The sequence below is a fragment of the Pan paniscus genome, chromosome 20 (genome assembly GCF_029289425.2).
Source record: "Pan paniscus chromosome 20, NHGRI_mPanPan1-v2.0_pri, whole genome shotgun sequence".
NCBI lineage: Eukaryota > Metazoa > Chordata > Mammalia > Primates > Hominidae > Pan > Pan paniscus.
In genome coordinates, this window is record NC_073269.2 from 40620156 (window position 1) to 40640302 (window position 20147).

General features: G+C 39.2%; 1 protein-coding gene across 4 annotated transcripts in view; it reads right to left on the minus strand.

Moving 5' to 3' along the window:
* The window catches only part of SCGB2B2 (secretoglobin family 2B member 2), a 101073-nt gene that overhangs the window by 35523 nt on the left and 45403 nt on the right, over positions 1–20147 (minus strand). The window lies entirely within an intron of this gene.

The window sequence follows — 20147 nt, forward strand, 5'->3', positions numbered from 1 at the left end:
CCTGCCTCAGCCTCCCAAGTAGCTGGGCCTACAGGCATGCACCACTACAACCTAGCTAATTTTTTGTATTTCAGTAGAGACCGGGTTTCACCATGTTGGCCAGGATGGTCTTGATCTCCTGACCTTGTGATCCGCCCACCTTGGCCTCTCAAAGTGCTGGGATTACAGGCATGAGCCACTGTGCCTGGCTGAAAATTTATCTTGTTATTGATTTGTAGTGTTATTTTATTGTACACAGAATAGATACTTGATATGATATTGGATGCATGCATTCAATATGTAATAATCACATTAGGGTAAATGGAATATCTATCACCTGAAGCATTTATCCTTTGTGTTACAAATAACCCAATCATATTCTTTTCATCATTTAAAAATGCACAATTAAATTATAATTCACTACTGTCACTCTGTTGTGCTATCAAATACGAAACCTTATTCATTCTTGTTTAAATGGTCTTATGAAAGGAATTTATATTTTACAGTTGTTGGATGAAATAGTCTGTAAATGTCTGTTAGATTTGTTTGATCTAACGTGCAGCATAAATCCAATATTTCTTTGTCAATTTTCTGTGTAGATGACCTGTTCACTGCTGAGAGTGGGGTGTTGAAGCTCCCCAACTGTAATTGTATTGGAGTCTCTCTCCTTAAATCTAATAATATTGGTTTTATATTTCTTTGTGTTCCAGTGTTGGGTGCATATGTATTTAGAATTGTCATACCCTCTTGGTATATTGATTGATCTTTTACCATTTGATCCCGTATCACTTGAGCCCTTATTAATGATCCTTTGTCATGGAGTCATTTATCCTTTTATCATTATGAATGACCTTCTTTGTCTCTTATAGTTGTACGTTAAAATCTACATTATCAGATATAAGCATACTGACTCCTGATTGCTTTTGATTTTCATTTGTGTGGAATGTTTTTTCCATCTCTTCATTTTCTTTTTTTTTTTTTTTTGAGACAGAGTTTCACTTTGTTGCCCAGGGTGGAGTGCAGTGGTGCAATCTTGGCTCACTGCAACCTCCACCTCCTGGGTTCAAGTGATTATCCTGCCTTAGCCTCCTGAGCAGCTGGGACAACAGGCACATGCCACCATGCCCAGCTAATTTTTGTATATTCAGAATTTTTGTATATTCAGTAGAGATGGGTTTCACCATGTTGGCCCAGCTGGTCTCAAAACTCCTGACCTCAAGTGATCTGTCCCCCTTGGCCTCCCAAAGTGCTGGGATTATAGGTGTGAGCCATTGGGCCTGGCCATCATCTCTTCATTTTCAATTGGTATACATCTTTATAGGTGAAGTGAGTTTCTTGTAAACAGCGTATTTTTGAGTCATTTAAAAAATATCAATTCAGACAGTTTCTATCTTTTAAGTGGGGAATTTAGTCTGTTTTCACTCAGAGTTATTATTGACAGGTGAGGACATATTCTTGTGATTTTGTTAACTGTTTTCTGAGTGTTGTGTATATCCTTTGTTGTTTTCTTCCTCTGTCATTGTTTGTCATTGCACTTTGATGGATTTCTGTAGTGATAACCTTTGATTCCTTTCTTTTTCTCCTTTATGTATCTGCCCCACCCATAAGTTTTACACTTTTGTGTGTTTTCATGATAGTGATTATTATCTTTTTGCCTCCAGATGTAGGACTTCTTTGAGTATTATTTCTTTTTAAGCCTGTCTGATGGTGTTTAATGTCCTTAGAGTTTCTTTTGTGGAAAAAATGTTATTACTCCCTCATTTCTGAAGCATAGCTTTGCTCTGTATAGTATTCTTGCTGGCCAAATTTTTTCTGTCAGCACTTTGAAGATATTATCCCATACTCTCCTGGCCTGTAAAGTTTCTGTGAAGAAAATTGCTATTGGTCTACTGGGAATTTCTTTATATGTGACTTGACACTTTTGCTGTTTTTAGAATTCTCCCTCCTTCTTTGACTTTTGATAATTTGACTGTAATGTGCCACTGGGAGGAACTTTCAGCTGAATCTTTTTTGGGGCCTTGGATCTAGATGTCCATTCTCTCTCCAGACTTGAGATTTTTTTGCAATTATATCATTAAGTGAGTTTTCTATGCCTTTTCTCTTCTCTTTTCCTTCCGGGACTTCTGAGTTCCAACATTTAGTGGTGTTGCATAAGTTTTATAACTTTTTTTCACTGTTTTTCATTCTTATATCTTAATTTTTCTGTAATTGGGTAATTTTAAGTGACCTATATTTAAGTTCAGAGATTCTTTCTTCTGCTCGATCAAGTCTGCTATTGATACTGTCCATTTTATTTTTTAAATTTCATTCATTGAATTCTTCAGTTGCAGGATTTCTGTTTTTTAATTATTATTCCTATCTCTATTGAATTTCTGATTCATATCATAAATAGTTTATCTGATTTTATTGAATTGTGTCTGTATTTTCTTTTATCTTGTTGAGTTTCCTTAAGATTAGTAGTTTGAATTCCTTTTCCATAGGTCATTTATTTCCTTTTCATTGATGTCTTTTACCAGCAAGTTATTATGTTCTTTTGGTAACGTCATATTTCCTTGCTTTTAAATGTTTCTTTTGGCACTTCAGTGTTATCTGTACATCTGGTGGAACAACTGCTTCTTTCAAACTTTTTAGAGTTGCTTTCATAAAGTAAGACTTTCCCCTCCAGTTGGATATTCTTGTGCCAGTTGGCAAGAAATTGGTGACTGTTTCCAAATTAGTATAGTGGTATGGTCTACATGTAGTTTCCTTATCTGTGTTGAATGTTATCAATAACTATGAGTGACCCCATGGCCTAGACTGCAGATGTTTGTGACAGTGGTTGCTTATGTTGTTAATATCATTGGTCAAGGCTTTGGGGGCCTTCCAATTCTTATTTTTCTGCTCAGCACCACAGGGGAAGGGTGTAACAGCTGCTCAAACTCAGCTTGGGGATGTTAGGCCACTGGGCTGGAGTGCTTCAACAGTGGCTTAACCTCTGGCGTGAAGGGGATCTGTGGCTATTAGCCCCCAGAGCAAGATGCACTCCAGTAATAGTTCTAAATGTGAGATGGCACAGTGCAATAGCTGTATGGGCCACAGGGAGCAGGACACAGGGTGGGCTTCTTCTCTGGAAGGAGCACAGCCATATATATATATATATATATATGGACTCTAGGCAGCTTCCTCAGTCAGGCTTAGTGTCTAAAATACTCCAGTGGTGAGGTCTGTGGGTGTCCAATATGTTGATGGGGGTTATTGGGATCCTCTGGTTTACCTTCTCACTGAATTGGGAGAAGTTCCTTCTAATTCTCAGCTGATCATGTGTAGGGGATGGGACAGTGGAGGTCCAGCATTTTTTTTTTTTCATTCTCAATGTAGGCATCCTGAGTTTCTGTGCTCATTAGAGTTTCTGTTACTTTTCTGATGCATTCCTGTACTCTCCCTCAAGTATGTAGTTGTTTATTCATATTCATACTGTCTTTGGGGGTTAGAAGCAATAAGAGCTTCTAGTCTGCCATGTTGCTGATGTTACTCCTGTAATTTTATTTTCTTGTAGTGTCTTTTGTGTGGATTTGGTATCAATCATGGTAATGGTGGCTTCATAAAATGTGTTTGAAAGTATTCTCTCTACTTCTATTTTTGGAAGAGTTTAAAATAGATTGGTTACATATGTATACATGTGTGATGCTGGTGCGCTGCACCCACTAACTCGTCATCTAGCATTAGGTATATCTCCCAATGCTATCCCTCCCCCAACCCCACAACAGTCCCCAGAGTGTGATGTTCCCTTTCCTGTGTCCATGTGTTCTCATTGTTCCATTCCCACCTATGAGTGAGAATATGTGGTGTTTGGTTTTTTGTTCTTGCGATAGTTTACTGAGAATGATGATTTCCAATTTCATCCATGTCCCTATAAAGGACATGAACTCATCATTTTTTATGGCTGCATAGTATTCCATGGTGTATATGTGCCACATTTTCTTAATCCAGTCTATCATTGTTGGATATTTGGGTTGGTTCCAAGTCTTTGCTATTGTGAATAATGCCACAATAAACATACGTGTGCATGTGTCTTTACAGCAGCATGATTTATAATCCTCTGGGTATATACCCAGTAATGGGATGGCTGGGTCAAATGGTATTTCTATTTCTAGATCCCTGAGGAATCTCCACACCGACTTCCACAATGGTTGAACTAGTTTACAGTCCCACCAACAGTGTAAAAGTGTTCCTATTTCTCCACATCCTCTCCAGCACCTGTTGTTTCCTGACTTTTTAATGATGGCCATTCTAACTGGTGTGAGATGGTATCTCATTGTGGTTTTGATTTGCATTTCTCTGATGGCCAGTGATGATGAGCATTTTTTCATGTGTCTTTTGGCTGCATAAATGTCTTCTTTTGAGAAGTGTCTGTTCATATCCTTTGCCCACTTTTTGATGGTGTTGTTTGTTTGTTTCTTGTAAATTTGTTTGAGTTCATTGTAGATTCTGGATATTAGCCCTTTGTCAGATGAGTAGGTTGCAAAAATTTTCTCCCATTTTTTAGGTTGCCTGTTCACTCTGATGGTAGTTTCTTTTGCTGTGCAGAAGCTCTTGAGTTTAATTAGATCCCATTTGTCAATTTTGGCTTTTGTTGCCATTGCTTTTGGTGTTTTAGACATGAAGTCCTTGCCCATGCCTATGTCCTGAATGGTATTGCCTAGGTTTTCTTCTAGGGTTTTTATGGTTTTAGGTCTAAGGTTTAAGTCTTTAATCCATCTTGAATTACTTTTTGTATAAGGTGTAAGGAAGGGATCCAGTTTGAGCTTTCTACATATGGCTAGCCAGTTTTCCCAGCACCATTTATTAAACAGGGAATCCTTTCCCCATTGCTTGTTTTTCTTAGGTTTGTCAAAGATTAGATAGTTGTAGATATGCGGTGTTATTTCTGAGGGCTCTGTTCTGTTCCATTGATCTATATCTCTGTTTTGGTACCAGTACCATGCTGTTTTGGTTATGTAGCCTCGTAGTATAGTTTGAAGTCAGGTAGTGTGATGCCTCCAGCTTTGTTCTTTTGGCTTAGGATTGACTTGGCGATGCAGGCTCTTTTTTGCTTCCATATGAACTTTAAAGTAGTTTTTTCCAATTCTGTGAAGAAAGGCATTGGTAGCTTGATGGGGATGGCATTGAATCTGTAAATTACCTTGGGCAGGATAGCCATTTTCACGATATTGATTCTTCCTACCCATGAGCATGGAATATTCTTCCATTTGTTTGTATCCTCTTTTATTTCATTCAGCAGTGGTTTGCAGTTCTCCTTGAAGAGGTCCTTCACATCCCTTGTAAGTTGGATTCCTAGGTATTTTATTCTCTTTGAAGCAATTGTGAATGGGAGTTCACTCATGATTTGGCTGTCTGTTGTTGGTGTATAAGAATGCTTGTGATTTTTGTACATTGATTTTGTATCCTGAGACTTTGCTGAAGTTGCTTATCAGCTTAAGGAGATTTTGGGCTGAGACAATGGGGTTTTCAAGATATACAATCATGTCGTCTGCAAACAGGGACAATTTGACTTCCTCTTTTCCTAATTGAATACCCTTTATTTCCTTCTTCTGCCTCATTGCCCTGGCCAGAACTTCCAACACTATGTTGAATAGGAGTGGTGAGAGAGGACATCCCTGTCTTGTGCCAGTTTTCAAAGGGAATGCTTCCAGTTTTTGCCCATTCAGTATGATATTGGCTGTGGGTTTGTCATAGATAGCTCTTATTATTTTGAAATCGTTGGAAAAGCACAGTATTCGGGTGGGAGTGACCAGATTTTCCAGGTGCCGTCTGTCACCCCTTTCTTTGACTAGGAAAGGGAACTCCCTGACCCCTTGCGCTTCCCGAGTGAGGCAATACCTTGCCCTGCTTCGGCTCACGCACGGTGCGCACACCCACTGACCTGCGCCCACTGTCTGGCACTCCCTAGTGAGATGAACCCGGTACCTCAGATGGAAATGCAGAAATCACTCGTCTTCTGCATCACTCACGCTGGGAGCTGTAGACCGGAGCTGTTCCTACTCGGCCATCTTGGCTCCTCCCCCGCATGTGTCTTTATGATAGAATGATTTATAGCCCTTTGGATTTATACCCAGTAATGGGATTGCTGGGTTTGAATGGTTAAATCCAATTCTTAATAAAACCTTACAAAGAAATCTATCCAATCTTAACTAGTTTGACCATAATGCAAACTTTTTATAAACCTTTTACAACCCTTTACAATTTTCTGTTAAACAGCAGATTAATTCTATAAGAAAAACCTATTACTCACATACATGGGCCCAGATTCTGGCCCTGTATCAGTGTGATTTTATTGTTTGTTTAACCTACAGAGAAATTAAATAATGCCCTTCAAATCTTAGCCAACTTTCTCATACCCACAGACTTTCCTTCACAAGATTAATGCTTCACAAATTCTTCACAACTTGCTTGAACCTTTAGTTTTTTTCCCCCATTACTCTTTTAGGTTAGGACAATCCTTAAAAACCGCTGAACTAGACAAAATTACATCTTTTTAACAAAAGTCACGCTCCCATACCTTTTATCACCTTTTACCAAAATCACACTTTACCTTCCTTACACACCCTGCATGTGAAACTCTTTCTCCAGTAGTTTCAAGCACATGTTATAATATTAACTTTTAGCAACTCTTATTTTTTGGTGGAAAAGATGGTAAACAAGCAATTTTAACCATGTATCAGATTGCAGATCTCAGGATGAGGATAGAGCTGCAGATAGTGTCCAACTCTCCCAAACTTAGCCAGGGGACCTGGCCCAAACCTTACCTAAAATCTAATGGCTATGAAACAGACAAGTCAAACAATTATTTAAAGTCATAGAAGCAGTTTATGGCCTTAAAACACATGGCAAACAGGTTCAGCCTGCCTATTTTAGACCAAATGTCTAAATTTTGAATATATTTATTTTATTTTACCAATAATCTTTTACATTGTCTTTTTAAAAGAAATTAGGGTCCCATGACCTAAATCCATTAAAGTTTCTATTTTTTTCTGACAATATGTTTAAGTGCTTATATTTAGGACAATTAATTACAGCTCTTTTACAGAAGCACCACACACATAACACACATAATACACAGACAAAAACGGAGATCTAAGACAGAATTTCATCAATAAAGAAATCTTTAGAGGGAGAGTGGGGGCTTTAAAACAATATTCGCGCATATATAGGCCAAATATCAGCTTTAATTAAGTCAACTTTTAAGTATAGAGATCTTAAAAAAAGATTCTTTAAAAATCTTTTATTACCAGCTTTTAGCCAAGACAAAGGGCCAATATTTCTGGCTTTTGAATTTCTTTTACTAAAGGTAACCTTCTACATGAAATCAGTAAGTCTTAACTAAGAGGATGGTAACCTTGGATGCATGAAGTGTCTCCAAAGAGATGGTAAGTGATTGGCAAAGAGATGGCAAGCAATTTTTATGAGATGTAGAATCTCCCCAAAGGTAGTTCAGGAAAAAGAAAATTTCAAGACACGAAATCAGAAGCTGTCCACAAAGAGGAAAGGAAGCAATAAATGGCAAAAAGTCAAACACACATAAAATCAGAAAAGACTGATTCCCTAAGCCAGGAATTGAACCCAGGCCACCAGCATGAAAAGACAAAAACCTTAACTACTGAGCACAAGGTGACTGAAATTGCTTTTCCTGAAAGGAATCTTGAGCAGTTATTTTTGAAGTTGCAAAGGATTTTAACTATTCAAGAGAATTAAGGTGAGAAATAACATAATAATGTCCCTTTTTTAGACCCAAGAATCAAAGCTTTGTAACTCAATTGCACGGGGCTTTAAAGGCAATACAGAAAGTTACTTGGATGAATAACCTTTTCAAGTGCACAACTGGAATTAACTTTTAGATAACTTTTGAATTAGAGAAAATTATTCTTTTTTTTAAAAAGATAGAACACATTTTCCTTGGCACATTTTATGTAAACCCAGGAAGCAAGAAATCCTAAATTGCCTATCAGATACTAGCATTTTATAGATGAGCACCATTCTACAATTTTGGAACGTGTTCTCAATATAATAATCTTTTCTTAATTGGAAATGACCCAGGTATATACCCAAAGAATTATAAATCACTCTACTATAAAGACACATGTACACATGTTTATTGCGGCACTATTCACAATAGCAAAGACTTGGAACCAACCCAAATGTCCATCAATGATAGACTAGATTAAGAAAATGTGGCACATATACACCATGGAATATTATGCAGCCATAAAAAAGGATGAGTTCATGTCCTTTGTAGGGACATGGATGAAGCTGGAAACCATCATTCTGAGCAAACTATTGCAAGGACAGAAAACCAAACACTGCATGTTCTCACTCATAGGTGGGAATTGAACAATGAGAACACTTGGACATAGGGTGGGGTACATCACACACCAGGGGTGGGGGGAGGGGGGAGGGATTGCATTAGGAGATATACCTAATGTAAATGACTAGTTAATGGGTGCAGCACACCAACATGGCACATGTATACGTATGTAACAAACCTGCATGTTGTGCACATGTACCCTAGAACTTAAAGTATACATAAAAAAAAGTCAGATGAATTTTCTGCCTAGGAAAAAGCATTTAAATTATAATTCGTAGTTCCAATGAGTTGGCAGTGAAATTGGGGCCATGAGATGTTCCAGCAGCAATGGAGATGGGGCAAATCTTACAGTATTAACATCAAACCATTTGGCAATAATGTCAAAAGTTACAAAAATACTTGAAATCAGTAATTATGTTTATGAGAATGTATACTGGGAAAACTTTCAAAATAAATTCAATCTATATGCAAAAAAAGAGAATGTCCCAATACTTGAAATCAGTAATTATGTTTATGAGAATGTATACTGGGAAAACTTTCAAAATAAATTCAAGCTATATGCAAAAAAAGAGAATGTTCCTATTCCTTATTTATAATCCTTAAATAGTGTTCCTATACCTGAAAGATTAAAGTCACATGAAGTAAAAGGCATTACAGCTTTGCTTTTATTTTTCCTTCAAAAAATATTTTATCTAAGTGCTTATTTTTAAAGCCAGTTAATTATAACTTTTTTTGTATAACCATTACACACATAACATATATATGACTACACAGACAGAAGAAAACCCAGCAGTTGTAAGGTTTTTTGTTTGTCAATTTTCTAATTGGATTATTGGCCTCAGGGTGGAGATCTTTAAGAACAGGGCTAGGAAAGCATACAGTTTCTAGGGCCTAATAAACAGGTATAGCTGAAAGGCAAAAAGAGATTTTGAGTGGGTTTCATGAGGAAAAGAGAAATGTCTCACAAAATGGAATCCTTGGCATTTTTTTTTTTTCCCCAAGGAGTCCCAGGCCATCAGAAGCTATCTAGGGCCTTTCATACATGCATTGACTGGCAAGACAAAGTGGAGAAAAGTAATTTAGTCAACTGAGAAAAAAAAAAACCTTTTCAGAAAAACAAGATCCAAGGAGAGAAAAACATAAAAATCTTTTAAATATACCTATAACTTGGATATCCATTTTTAATTAAGCTGAGCATTCTTTAAGAATATCCTTTTTCATTAATTAAAACTTTACAGGGAATATAAACAATGATTCTTATCATTCCTTTCACTGGTTTGCACAGGGACAGAGAGGCCAAAAGTCTGACTGTAAAAAAACTTTTACCCTTTTACCAGCATGTCTGGCTTCTGGGCTTTCTAGGGGAGTTTCTTTGAGGTCCTCCTTGGCTGCATAGGTTTGCATGACTGTTCAAAGCCATATTCAGGTTCTTCAGTTTCCTCTGGGAGGAAAGTGTCTGGGTTCAGGCAAGGACAGGTTTTTTTAACTGGACTGTAGATTCCTCTAACAGCAGAGCCTGATCTTTGAGGAGGTGATTATCTGTTGGCCAGGGACTTCTCTTAGAAGACAGCAGTTCTGCCGCATTATGTGGGTTATATACAATTGAGTCATTCCTCATGGTTAACTTGGTGGCCATTGATACCAGTAAAGCCAGTGCTGTAACTGCTCAGAGGCAAGCTGGCCGTACCTTAGCCATCAACTCAAGCTCCTTGCTTAGGTAACCTACTGGCTGTTGAGCTGGACCTTGAGCCTGAGTTAAAACTCCCAGGGCCATTCCCTTCCTTTTTGATACATAGAGACTGAATGTCTTTCCTATGGGAAGACTAAGGGCTGGTGCTTTAAGAAAGGCTTGTTTTAACTGGTTAAAGCCTTTTTTAGCCCCAGGTTCCCAAGTCAGGGACTGAGTTTTAGCTGCTTGCATTTCTTTTATGAGGTGGTATAAAGGGCGAGTTATCTCACTGTACCTGGGTATTCCTAGTTTGCAAAATTCAGTAATGCCTAAGAATTCCTTCAGATGTTTAAGCATTTTGGGAAGGGCAAAGAGGAAATGGGCTTAATCATTTCCTTACCCAGTGCTCTTGTTCCTTCTGACAGGACTAGATATAGGTACTTTACTGAAGTTTGAAAGAGCTGAGCCTTAAATTTTGAAACCCTATATCCCCTTTCAGCTAAAAAATTGAGGAGAGCCTCAGTGTCTTCCTGAGACTTTCTCAGTTGGGGCACAGAGGAGAATGGCATCTACATACTGCAAAGTTTCAACTTGAGGGTGAGAAAAATCAGAGAGATCTTTGGACACGGCCTGTTGTTTTTGCAACTTCCTTCAGATATTAGGGGCTGCCTGAGTAATAAACTTGTCCTTTAAGATTAGCTGTCCTTCAATTGAAATGAGAGATAGAAAGGTGTGTTTCACTAAAGCTTCTCTCAGCCTTTCCAAAAAGGCTGAGGGGTTTTCATCTAGTTTTTTTTTTAAATTATTATCTATTATGGAAAGCTTGTAGTAGTTAATAGGTTTGGCTATAGTCCTTTGTGGCTTCTCCAATATACGCATTTGAAAGAGTTTTCTTCTCCACTCACCAATGCTATTATTATGGTCACATTTAGGGTCCTTTAAAGGCACTATTACTCTCCCAATTGGATAAGGCTCTTCCCCTTCCCTGGCACTGTATGAGACACAAAGTTCATCTCCAAATTTCTTTGCTGCCTGCAGGGCCACCTGTTTCTCAGCAGCAGTTAGGGTTTGATTTAAGCGTAACCTAACATCCTTCCAGCAGAGTTTAAATACTCTACATGTGAGTGAAGTTGGGACTTTCCTAAAGCAAACTTCAGGGTCTGAGGATTAAAAGAGATCCAGGCTGCACTCGAGGAAAGTGCAGGCTTGAAGATGGGTTGTTAAGTATCTGGAAAGAGAGGGGAGAAAAGGCATACCTTAGTCCACTTCCTCCTTTTGGAGTGACCCAGGGTACAGAGAAAGGTAGAAAGGGCATCCTCCTTCTCCTCTTTCCTCCCATCTCCTCTGGGTCCTGGTGGCCATCAATTGTGCTGCCCATGGATGCAAGCATTACCACCCATGGATCCAGAGGAGCTAGTCAGCAGGAGTAGTCATGTTTACCTGTGAGATTCCCTAGCTCTCTACCTATCTCTGGGTATCCCAGACCTACTCGACCTAAAAGGCTCCCATGGTGCCCCAGGGGCCCAGGAGGGATTGTGCAGTAATTGGATTTGAGTAAGACCATTTAATGGAAGGAGTGTCCTGACTCTGTCCCTGGCTTCTCTTACTGTGGCCCTAGCAAAGCCCTGATTTCCCAGAGAATGGGACCGATTGACTTCTAAGCATAAAATCCTCTTTTGTTTAAATGCCAGTGTAGTCGTGTTTAGGACAGGTGCCTCAAAAAATATAAGGATTAAATGGCTGTCCCACCTTCGATGAGGACAGTACTGAGCCTAGAATTTGTCTCTCAAGGGCAGCTTCCTCCTGACTATTGAAAGTGGAGTTTTCCTGCCTACAAATAGGGCATGAGGTCTGATCACTTATAGAGGGATGCAGGAGGAAAAAGAGTTGGGGAACTAGAGGTTTTGGGAAAAGGGTCAATATGGCCCCCAACACAGAAAAATCCTATTTTGCTAGGTGTTGTGGCAATAACTGAAATGTTAGGTAAAAACTGTGACTCCAAATTCTTTCTAGGCAGAGAGGTGTGGGGCTTGGTGGGCTGTCCCCACAATATGCCTCCCAGCAAAAATACAATTTGTCTCATGGAGGAACTGTTTAAATTCACTGGCAGTGCTGAGCTTTTATGTGGAGGAATAAAACAACCCAAATGGAGAGGAGCATATTCACTCAGGTTGAAATATCCTCCTATAGAGTGCCATGAATGACTATCATTGGGGAACAAAAAAGCCCTTACTAGGTGAAAGTTTAGTTCAGTTTAGTTTAGTTTAGTTGAAAGTTTAGTTGAAATCTTGAAATCCCCCCATCTCAAGGAAATCACAGAAGCAGAAATTCTTAGAGTTACATTCCTGGTTACTAAGGCACTTGCTAACTTTATCCAACAAGGTTATCTACCCAGGCTGTAAAAACTCCCTCAACATAGCATACAAAGAAGGGATAGGAGACATGAGAGCTGCAAAAAAGAAAAGAAAGGAAGAAAATGTGATAGGAAAGTCTGGAAGTCCTGGTGGGCTGTTGGGGACTGGAGTTAGTCCAGGAGTCTTCAGGTAACACCAAGGTGCAGCCTCCGCCAGATGCCTTCAGTTGCCCCAGGACCTTCTTCCAGCCCCACATGATGGCTAGATCTTCTGTGAAAGGGAGCTAGGTTGGAACAGAGCCAACATTCCCAACACCCAAGAGTGATGGGGGATTGATAAAGTCCTCTCCATCAAGCCTGTCCCCTGAATCTTGTAAGGCTGGCAGCCACTCTAGAAGCTTTTAATAGGCTGACAGGGGCCCAGTGTTTTGTTTGATCTTACAAGAAAAAAACAGAGGATAAGGAACCTTGGAAATGAAAGTAAAGTGTTGGAGGTCCTCTCCTACTCATCTTTCTGATGTTTCCTTTCCTGGCCAATGCACCAGTGTTGCATTCTTGTTATCTGAGGTATTACTCAGAGTATTATCTGCTTATTCTACTGAGTAACATTTCTGCAGTTTGCAGCAAAACCCTTAATATTATAAAAGAAGTGAGGTGGAGCCAAGATGGCCGAATAAGAACAGTTACAGTCTACAGCTCCCAGCGTGAGTGATGCAGAAGACGGCTGATTTCTGCATTTCCAACTGAGGTACCGGGTTCATCTCACTGGGGAGTGTTGGATAGTGGGTGCAGGACAGTGGGTGCAGCGCACCGAGTGTGAGACGAAGCAGGGCGAGGCATCGTCTCATCCGGGAAGCACAAGGGGTCAGGGAATTCCCTTTCCTAGTCAAAGAAAGGGGTGACAGATGGCACATGGAAAATCGGGTCACTCCCACCCTAATACTGCACTTTTCCAATGGTCTTAGCAAACAGCACACCAGGAGATTATATCCCATGCCTGGCTCGGAGGGTCCTACAACCACGGAGCCTCGCTCATTGCTAGCACAGCAGTCTGAGATCAAACTGCAAGGCAGCAGTGAGGCTGGGGGAGGGGCGCCTGCCATTGCCAAGGCTTGAGTAGGTAAACAAAGCAGCCAGGAAGCTCGAACTGGGTGGAGCCCAACACAGCTCAAGGAGGCCTGCTTGCCTATGTAGACTCCACCTCTAGGGGCAGGGCATAGCCAAACAAAAGGCAGCAGAAACCTCTGCAGACTTAAATGTCCCTGTCTGACAGCTTTGAAGAGAGTAGTGGTTCTCCCAGCACACAGCTTGAGATCTGAGAACGGACAGACTGCCTCCTCAAGTGGGTCCCTGACCCCCGAGTAGCCTAAATGGGAGGCACCCACCAGTAGGGGCAGTCTGACACCTCACACAGCCAGGTACTCCTCTGAGACAAAACTTTCAGAGGAACGATCAGGCAGCAACATTTGCTTTTCACCCATATCCGCTGTTCTGCAGCCTCCGCTGCTGATACCCAGGCAAACAGGGTCTGGAGTGGACCTCCAGCAAACTCCAACAGACCTGCAGCTGAGGGTCCTGACTGTTAGAAGGAAAACAAAGACATCCACACCAAAACCCCATCTGTACGTCACCATCATCAAAGACCAAAGGTAGATAAAACCACAAAGATGGGGAAAAAACAGAGCAGAAAAACTGGAAACTCTAAAAATCAGAGTGCCTCTCCTCCTCCAAAGGAATGAAGCTCCTCACCAGCAACAGAACAAAGATGGACGGAGAATGACTTTGACGAGTTGAGAGAAGAAGGCTTCAGACGATCAAACTACTCTGAACTAAAGGAGGAAGTTCGAACCCATGGCAAAGAAGTTAAAAACCTTGAAAAAAAATGAGACGAATGGCTAACTAGAATAATCAATGCAGACAAGTCCTTAAAGGACCTGATGGAGCTGAAAACCACGGCATGAGAACTACGTGATGAAAGCACAAGCCTCAGTAGCCGATTCGATCAACTGGAAGAAAGGGTATCAGTGACAGAAGATCAAATAAATGAAATGAAATGAGAAGAGAAGTTTAGAGAAAAAAGAATAAAAAGAAACGAACAAAGCCTCCAAGAAATATGGGACCATGTGAAAAGACCAAATCTATGTCTGATTGGTGTACCTGAAAGTGATGGGGAGAATGGAACCAAGTTGGAAAACAATCTGCAGGATATTATCCAGGAGAACTTCCCCAATCTAGCAAGGCAGGCCAACATTCAAACTCAGGAAACACAGAGAATACCACAAAGATACTCCTCGAGAAGAGCAACTCCAAGACACATAATTGTCAGATTCACCAAAGTTGAAATGAAGGAAAAAATGTTAAGGGTAGCCAGAGAGAAAGGCCGGGTTACCCACAAGGGGAAGCCCATCAGACTAACAGCTAATCTCTCCGCAGAAACTCTACATGCCAAAAGAGACTGGGGGCCAATATTCAACATTCCTAAAGAAAAGAATTTTCAACCCAGTATTTCACATCCAGCCAAACTAACCTTCATACATGAAGGAGAAATAAAATCCTTTACAGACAAGCAAATGCTGAGAGATTTTGTCACCACCAGGCCTGCCCTACAAGAGCTCCTGAAGGAAGCACTAAACATGGAAAGGAACAACTGGTACCAGCCACTGCAAAAACATGCCAAATTGTAAAGACCATCAATGATAGGAAGAAACTGCATCAACTAATGATCAAAATAACCAGCTAACATCATAATGACAGGGTCAAATTCACACATAACAATATTAACCTTAAATGTAAATGGGCTAAATGCTCCAGTTAAAAGACACAGACTGGCAAATTGGATAAAGAGTCAAGACCCATCATTGTGCTGTATTCAGGAGACCCATCTCATGTGCAGAGACACACATAGGCTCAAAATAAAGGGATGGAGGAAGATCCGCCAAGCAAATGGAAAACAAAACAAAACAAAAAAGCAGGGGTTGCAATCCTAGTCTCTGATAAAACAGACTTTAAACCAACAAAGATCAAAAGAGACAAAGAAGGCCATTACATAATGGTAAAAGGATCAATTCAACAAGAAGAGCTAACTATCCTAAATATATATGCACCTAATACAGGAGCACCCAGATTCATAAAGCAAGTCCTTAGACACCTACAAAGAGACTTGGACTCCCATACAATAATAATGGGAGACTTTAACATCCCACTGTCAACATTAGACAGATCAACGAGACAGAAAGTTAACAAGGATATCCAGGAATTCAACTCAGCTCTGCACCAAGTGGACCTAATAGACATCTACAGAACTCTCCACCCCAAATCAACGGAATATACATTCTTCTCAGCACCACATCGCACTTCTTCCAAAATTGACCACATAATTGGAAGTAAAGCACTCCTCTGCAAATGTAAAAGAACAGAAATTATAACAAACTGTCTCTCAGACCACAGTGCAATCAAACTAGAACTCAGGATCAAGATCCTCACTTAAAACCGCTCGACTACATGGAAACTGAACAACTTCCTCCTGAATGACTACTGGGTACATAACAAAATGAAGGCAGAAATAAAGATGTTCTTCGAAACCAACGAGAACAAAGACACAACATACCAGAATCTCTGGGACACATTCAATGCAGTGTGTAGAGGGAAATTTATAGCACTAAATGCCCACAAGAGAAAGCAGGAAAGATCAAAATTGACACTCTAACATCTAAAAGAACTAGAGAACCAAGAGCAAACACATTCAAAAAGTAGCAGAAGGCAAGGAATAACTAAGATCAGAGCAGAACTGAAGAAGATAGAGACACAAAAAAACTCTTCAAAAAATCAATGAATCCAGGAACTGTTTTTTCTGACAAGATCAACAAAATTGATAGACTGCTAGCAAGACTAATAAACAAGAAAAGAGAGAAGAATCAAATAGATGCAACGAAAAATGATAAAGGAGACATCACCACTGATCCCACAGAAATACAAACTACCATCAGAGAATACTATAAACACCTCTACACAATAAACTAGCAAATCTAGAAGAAATGGATAAATTCCTGGACACATACACCCTCCCAAGACTAAACCGGGAAGAAGTTGAATCCCTGAATAGACCAATAACAGGCTCTGAAATTGAGGCAATCACTAATAGCCTACCAACCAAAAAAAGTCCAGGACCAGACAGATTCACAGCTGATTTCTACCAGAGGTACAAAGAGGAGCTGGTACCATTCCTTCTGAAACTATTGCAATCAATAGAAAAAGAGGGAATCCTCTCTAACTCATTTTATGAGGCCAGCATCATCCTGATACCAAAGGCTGGCAGAGACACAACAACAAAAAAAAGAATTTTAGACCAATATCGTTGATGAACATCGATGCAAAAGTTCTCAATAAAATACTGGCAAACCGAATCCAGCAGCACATCAAAAAGCTTATCTACCACAATCAAGTTGGCTTCATCCCTGGGATGCAAGGCTGGTTCAACATATGCAAATCAATAAACGTAATCCATCATATAAACAGAACCAAAGACAAAAACCACATGATTATCTCAATAGATGCAGAAAAGGCCTTCAACAAAATTCAACAGCTCTTCATGCTAAAAACTCTCAATAAACTAGGTATTGATGGGATGTATCTCAAAATAATAAGAGCTATTTATGACAAACCCACAGCCAATATCATACTGAATGGGCAAAAACTGGAAGCATTCCCTTTGAAAACTGGCACAAGGTAGGGATGCCCTCTCTCACCACCCCTATTCAACATAGTGTTGGAAGTTCTGGCCAGGGCAATCAGGCAGAAGAAAGAAATAAAGGGTATTCAATTAGGAAAAGAGGAAGTCAAATTGCCCCTGTTTGCAGATGACATGATTGTACATTTAGAAAACCCCATTGTCTCAGCCCAAAATCTCCTTAAGCTGATAAGCAACTTCAGCAAAGTCTCAGGATACAAAATCAATGTGCAAAAATCAAGCATTCCTATACACCAATAACAGATAAACAGAGAACCAAATCATGAGTGAACTCCCATTCACAATTGCTTCAAAGAAAATAAAATACCTAGGAATCCAACTTACAAGGGATGTGAAGGACCTCTTCAAGGAGAACTACAAACCACTGCTCAATGAAATAAAAGAGGATACAAACAAATGGAACAACATTCCATGCTCATGGGTAGGAAGAATCAATATCGTGAAAATGGCCATACTGCCCAAGGTAATTTATAGATTCAATGCCATCCCCATCAAGCTACCAATGACTTTCTTCACAGAATTGGAAAAAACTAAAGTTCATGTGGAAGCAAAGAAAAGCCCACATTGCCAAATCAATCCTAAGCCAAAAGAACAAAGCTGGAGGCATCACGCTACCTGACTTCAAAGTATACTACAAGGCTACATAACCAAAACAGCAAGGTACTGGTACCAAAACAGAGATATAGACCAATGGAACATAACAGAACCCTCAGAAATAATGCTGCATATCTACAACTATCTGATCTTTGACAAACCTGACAAAAAGAAGAAATGGGGAAAGGATTCCCTATTTAATAAATGGTGCTGGGAAAACTGGCTAGCCATATGTAGAAAGCTGAAACTGGATCCCTTCCTTACACCTTAAACAAAAATTAATTCAAGATGAATTAAAGACTTAAATGTTAGACCTAAAACCATAAAAACCCTAGAAGAAAACCTAGGCAGTACCATTCAGGACATAGGCATGGGCAAGGACTTCATGTCTAAAATACCAAAAGCAATGGCAACAAATGCCAAAATTGACAAATGGGATCTAATTAAACTAAAGAGCTTCTGCACAGCAAAAGAAACTACCATCAGAGTGAACAGGCAACATACACAATGGGAGAAAATTTTTGCAATCTACTCATCTGACAAAGGGCTAATATCCAGAATTTACAATGAACCCAAACAAATTTACTAGAAAAAAACAAACAACCCCATCAACAAGTGGGCAAAGGATATGAACAGACACTTCTCAAAAAAAGACACTTATGCAGCCAAAAGACACATGAAAAAATGCTCATCATCACTGGCCATCAGAGAAATGCAAATCAAAACCACAATGAGATACCATCTCACACCAGTTAGAATGGCGATCATTAAAAAGCCAGGAAATAACAGGTGCTGGAGAGGATGTGGAGAAATAGGAACACTTACTTTTACCCTGTTGGTGGGACTGTAAACTAGTTCAACCATTGTGGAAGTCGGTGTGGAGATTCCTCAGGGATCTAGAAATAGAAATACCATTTGACCCAGCCATCCCATTACTGGGTATATACCCAAAGGATTATAAATCATGCTGCTATAAAGACACATGCACACATATGTTTATTGCGGCACTATTCACAATAGCAAAGACTTGGAACCAACCCAAATGTCCAATAATGATAGACTGGATTAAGAAAATGTGGCACATATACACCATGGAATACTATGCAGCCATAAAAAATGATGAGTTCATGTCCTTTGTAGGGACATGGATGAAGCTGGAAACCATCATTCTCAGCAAACTATCACAAGGACAAAAAACCAAACACTGTATGTTCTCACTCATAGGTGGGAATTGAACAATGAGAACACGTGGACACAGGAAGGGGAACATCACACACCGGGGCCTGTTGTGGGGTGGGGGGAGGGGGGAGGGATGGCATTAGTAGATATACCTAATGTTAAATGATGAGTTAACGGGTGCAGCACACCAACATGGCACATGTATACATATGTAACAAACCTGCACGTTGTGCACATGTACCCTAAAACTTAAAGTATAATAAAAAAAGAGAAATTTGTAAACTTTCTTAGAACATTATGAGTTTTTTTTTTTTACAACTTTTTTTTTTAGCTCATCATTCTATCGTTAGTCTTAGTATATTTTATCTGTGGCCCAAGACTATTCTTCTTCCACTGTGGGCCAGGGAAGCCAAAAGATTGGACACCTCTGGTTTACAGGGTAGATAATGAATATTTCTATAAAAATTGTATTTCTATGTACTAACAATGACCAATTTAAAATTGAAATTTAAGAGTACTTTTTACAAGAGCATACAACATATACTTGAGACATATAAGATGTGCAGGATATATACACTGAAAACTATAAAAGATTGCGGAGAAAAATTAAAGATCTAAATAAAGGGAGAGATATACCACAGTTATGGGTTACAACACTCAATATTGTTAACGTTAAAATTCTCTTCAAATTGATATACATATATTCAATGCAATCCCAATCAAAATCCACAATACTTTTATTAGAAAATGACAACTAAATTCTAAAATTCATATGGAAATGCGAAGAACTTAGAAAAGCCAAAAACAAAACAAAATAAAAACAAAAAAAATTTGAAAAGAAGTACAAAGTTAAAGGATTACATTGCCTGATTTAAAGACATAGTGTAAAATTATGTTAAATAAGACTTTAAAATATTAGCAAAAATACAGATTAAGGAAGTGCAGAAATAGACCAACAAATATAAGATCAAATAATTTTAAAGAAAGGTGCAAAGGCAACTCACTGAAGATCGTGTTTTAAAGAAATGTTGTTGAATGAACTGGACATCCGTATTAAAACAAAAACCAAAAAACAACACTGTAAAGCTGTGACCCCAAACCTCACACGGTATACAATATTCAAGAACTACCTCAAACTGGATTATAAACCTAAAAGTACAAAACTTTAATTAAGTAACATGAGATAATTTCTTAAATCTTGGCAAATACTTCTGAAATATGTACCAAAAATATGTTCAATCAAAGGAAAAATAACACATTCAACTTTGTCAACAGTAAAATTTTC